Genomic DNA, 5,273 nt, shown 5'->3' on the forward strand with positions numbered 1-5,273 from the left:
TGCGTTCTGTCAAAATGTAGGCAATTCTGCTAATAAAAGCTTTTTCACTTCATATTTTTAATGCCATCTAAATGATGGATTGAAGATACTCAAAATACACATTACCACACATTTCATTTTTCATTTATTTATTTGTCAAGTGATTATAACATAACAGGTATAAGTATAACATAGTTATGAATACATGAAATGGATACATATAAGAAAAATTAAAAGAAACAATGGGACAGGGACAGTAGGCACGTCGGTGCACTTATGCATGCCCCCTACAGGCCTCTTAGGAGGGAGGTGAGTTCAATAGTAGACAGTCTAAGGTTAAAGTTTTTGGGGTTTGGAGAAGAAACCACAGAGTCAGGTAGAGTATTCCAGACACTGACCAATCTGTTGCTGAAGTTGTATTTCCTGCAATCAAATTTGGTGCAGTTTACCTTGAGTTTTTATCTGTTGTGTGCTCTTGTATTGTTATGGTTGAAACTGAAGTGTTCATTGATAGGTAGGACATTGCAATATATAATTGTATGTACTATACTTAGATCGGACCGAAGGCAGTGTAGTTCCAGGTTTTCTAGCTGCAACTATAGACAGGGTTAATACACTGGAAGCCAAGAGAAGAATATTCAGCCTTTTTTCTATCTACTGATTTTCTAGAGCATTTCATTTCAAATGTATCATCACACACTTTCTGAATATACAGATATGTTCATAAGGTATATACTCAACTATAATATTGTAAACAAGAACAATAGTGAAAAGTCAAAGTGAGGTCATTTAAGTACTTTGTTGCATGCTGCATTTCTTAAAAAGATATACTAAAAAGTTTATTCTAGAAAATTGGACCTTAAAATAACAACATTGCATCAAGCTTGTAGAGAATAGAGGTTCTTGGTGAGATTCTTCACGATATGAAAAATCCAGAAACAAAGCCATTTCTACACAAATTTAGTGTCACTATTAAGACTTCAATCAGTAGTATTTGACTTACTACCAGAACTAGGACGAGAACACAAATTGCATGGAGACTAAGATATAATTCTTTTAAAAATTCCATATAGAAAATTCCATATAGAAAATTCCATATTGCTTGAATTAACACTTTAACTGTCTACTGAAATGGACCTCTAAATTTCTTCAAGAAGTATAATTGATTACTAGAGAAAACCTCCCTTTTACTTCTCTTCATTTTTTTGTCCAAACCCCAGTAATACAATACTTTTATGCAGCAGCTTATAGCTGCTACTATTTTGGGAGGGAATTTTTTCTAATTTTGCTGATCAACAAAAGTATACAAGGGTCACAATGTACAAAAGAGAAAAAGAAAAAACAAAGCAAATTTATGTGTATTATATGTGCCAAAAATTTTCTGTAGTAATCTATTTGATATAAACATGATACATGTTTGCTAATTCAGGATGTCTGGATTGTAATGATTGATACCATGATACTGAGACAGATCCTGAGCCAATCAAATCAGCAAAAAATAGTTTTCTTAGTTTGGAATGCAGCCACCAACTTTACTTGGCCCCTGATAGCCCATTTTAGCTTTTAAGGCTGAACTGAGGGAAAATCAGGTTATGGGTCATGACCTCATAACTTGTCCATATAGAGCAAAAACACAATTTTATGTGATATCTTAATACAAGGAAGGGGAACCCATTTTTTTAAAAAAGTTATATCACACATTGTTTTATATATAATATTAGCATTTTAACACAAAATTAAATTGAATTTGCCCTTAATTGTAGAAAATACATTCTTTGTTTATATTAAAGACAACATATTCTCTCTTAACACTTGGTTTTTATTTTTTCAATTGGAGTTCTAGGCAATAGACTGTGCTTTAGGTAAAAATATCTCCTTAGTGAAATAAATCTCTGAAATATATTTCAACATCTTGTTTTCTATGAAATTACAATATGCATCCAATCTCGACTGAAAAAGACAAATTGTTCAAAGTCAAATAATATTCTGTCATTTTGTCCAAAGTGTACCATTGAAGGCAGAAGTAAAAATACTACTAAAAAGTGATAACAATAACATTTTCTGCGAGCTAGTACAATAGATACTAAAAAAAATGCCTCATTCATTATCTGAACAATTAAAATAGATGTCCTTCAGTCTGGTGTCCTATAAATGCAAGGGGCTTGCAACTCCATAATAGTCATTATGCCAGAGTACTCTAGAGGATCCAAGACACCAGAGGTCCCCAGACTGAGAAAGTTGATTTAAAGTGTTTCATATCCTACTTGCGCTCCATCTCCCCAGTAAACCTTTCACTTCCCAGGTTTCATAGTATCCGTGGTTTAAACCATTAATTACAACAGGAAGAAAAAAATAGTCATTTTCAAGTCACATAGCAATGGAAATTATTAATAGTGTCAACACGAGTTTGACCTTCTGGTTAAAGTATAGAAACACAATGCATCTGAGAAGCCATCATTTCAAAGAGCACAATAGATACATATTTTACGTTAAGGAAACTGAATACAGGGCCAGATGTGTATGTCACACTGAATCATAACTAACACTTTAGCCTAGAAAATTGGATGGATCCAGACGGTATGATTAGTCTACAGTTGCAATTTCATTCATTGTGCAATTCAGGAATCTTAGTGCCTTCTATGATTAAGATAATGTAAATACATTGTGAAAACAAGTGTCTTTATGAACAATCACTTCCATAGGATATGAGGGAACCACTATAATCATCTGACTGCAAATGCCCAATTCTAATTCACTTCACTTAACTGATCCCTAAGATGCTGATGAGTAAATAAGTTCATTCAATTTTCCATTGTATTGAGTTTCCCAGGATCAGGCTTCTTATATTTCATGTTTCCATTCTGCTTTTGCAGCTTCAGATTTTATTTTCCTGCATGACAACATCAGCAACAATATATTCATTATGTTTAATCTATTCCATGTCATAAAGATCATTAATATCGCGAAAGATCTTCAGCTCTCCTTGAGTAAAACGTTGAGTGCCATCCAACCTTAGGGGCTCATCATCTGTCCCTACATCATCAGTCACTTTTTTTTCCTATTTGCATGATTTTCCTGTTAAATCAGGAGTGATTTGGCATTGCCTTCTTGTGCCCATATGAAATCATGCCTTGCCATGGGATTGAAATTATCACTAATTATATTGCTGCTGCCAATATAGATGATTGCTTGCTTTAGCGAAGCAACTGGAATGTCTTTGTACCTTGGGTGAATCTGCTGATTATGTACGTGAGTGTATGTACACATTTTTAATATATACTCTTACAGCCACCATCACCACCACAGTGAGCCACAGAGTGTATGATGCCAAACAGGATGTATTCCAATGTCTCTAATGCTCCCATAATTTCTTCTCATTGTAAAGTGAAAAACTGAATTGCCGGGGAAAGAGTGGAAAAGGCTTCAGTTGTCTTCTTTCCCTCATCTGCACTCATTTTTGTCATCTTTATGCACATATGTACCCTCCACATTACTAAATGTTTAGATATGTTTTTATATTTTGGGAGACAATTTAAGGAGCGAGCTGTTGTTGGCAACTGAGACAACATTGGAATGTTAATGTGGACCATCTGGACTACTTGCTAATGTTGAAATATTAGTGTGATGTGGTAATTTTGGAGTCTATGCCAGAAAAGGGAAAATGCGCTGTTGGTACTTTTTGCCCTAAAATCCAATAACAATTAATATATTATTTAAGACTCCATAGGAAAAAAAATGTATGATGTATATGTACATTGGGAGAAAGTGAAGATGTACATTGATTCCCTTCTATCCCTGTGTTTTCTTTGGAAGCGAGCTGGGGGAGGTAATTTTCCAAGGAGATCTTGAAGTATGGGGTTTGTTAGGCATGGAATCTGTATCTCCATAGAAACTGGCCATGAGGAGAGCAACAAATAGAGGCGAAGGAATTTCAGCATTGCCAGACAGGCATCAGTGAAACAAGAAAAGTTCTCTTTTAAAAATGAAAAAAAAAAACCCTATCCAAGGAATATATGAGGGACAGAAGTGCTACTTATTGCTGGGAAATCAAGTATGAGGGTAGGAGATTCTTGCTCTTCAAAAAAAAAAGTCCAAACTCTGCCATACTTTATTTATTTTATTTATTTTTGTCAATTGTTTACAAGATAATAGGTATAAGTAAAAACATAGTTATGAATACATGGATACATATAAGAAAAATAAAAGAAATAATAGGACAGGGACGGTAGGCATGTTGGTGCACTTATGTACGACCCTACAGGCCTCTTAGGAAGGGGGTGAGGTCAATAGTAAACAGTCTAAGGTTAAAGTTTTGGGGGTTTGGGGAAGAAACCACAGAGTCAGGTAGATTATTCCAGACATTGACCACTCTGTTGCTGAAGTCATATTTCCTGCAATCCAGTTTGGTGCAATTAACCTTGAGTTTGTATCTATTGTTTGCTCTTGTATTGTTATGGTTGAAGCTGAAGTATTCATTGCCAGGTAGGACATTGCAGTGTATGATTTTATATACTATACTTAGATCGGACCGAAGGTGGTATAGTTCTAGCTTTTCTAGGTCTAGAATTTCAAGTCTGGTGGCATAAGGTATTCTGCAACGAGTAGAGGAGTGAAGAACTCTTCTTGTGAAATATTTCTGGACTTTCTCAACTGTGTTAATATCAGATACGTAATGTGGGTTCCAGACTGATGAGCTGTATTTAAGTATTGTTCTAGCAAATGTTTTGTATGCTCTAGTTAGTAGTGTAATATTACCGGAGAAAAAGCTATGTAAGATTAGGTTAACAACGCTTAACGCCTTTTTGGCTAGGTAGTTACAGTGGGCTCTAGCACTTAGATCATTAGAAATGAGTATTCCAAGATCCTTGACAGAGTTTGGATCATCAACAAGGTCTTGACTATTCAGCCTGTATTTTATTTTCTGATATTTTTTTTGCCAATATGTAAGACAGAGCATTTATTTGTTGAGATTTGAAGTTGCCATTTGTTTGACCATTCTGATACATAGTTGAGGTCTTTTTGAAGGGTAGCAGTATTGTCGGTGGTGTTGAATAGCTTTACATCATCAGCGAAGAGAATGCAGTTTCTCTTAATATGATCACAGAGGTCATTTATGTAGAGTATGAAGAGAGTTGGTCCTAGAACACTGCCTTGGGGGACACCACTGTTGACAGGTACAGAATTTGATAGGATGCTCCCAATTTTGACCATTTGTTGTCTGTTTGACAGGAATGCTTCTATCCAGTTATGCAGGTGTCCAGAGATACCATAAGATTTTAGTTTTAGGAGTAGTT

Source organism: Pseudonaja textilis, chromosome 4 (genome assembly GCF_049901715.1).
Source record: "Pseudonaja textilis isolate UNSWEBS1 chromosome 4, rPseTex1.2, whole genome shotgun sequence".
Classification (NCBI taxonomy): domain Eukaryota; kingdom Metazoa; phylum Chordata; class Lepidosauria; order Squamata; family Elapidae; genus Pseudonaja; species Pseudonaja textilis.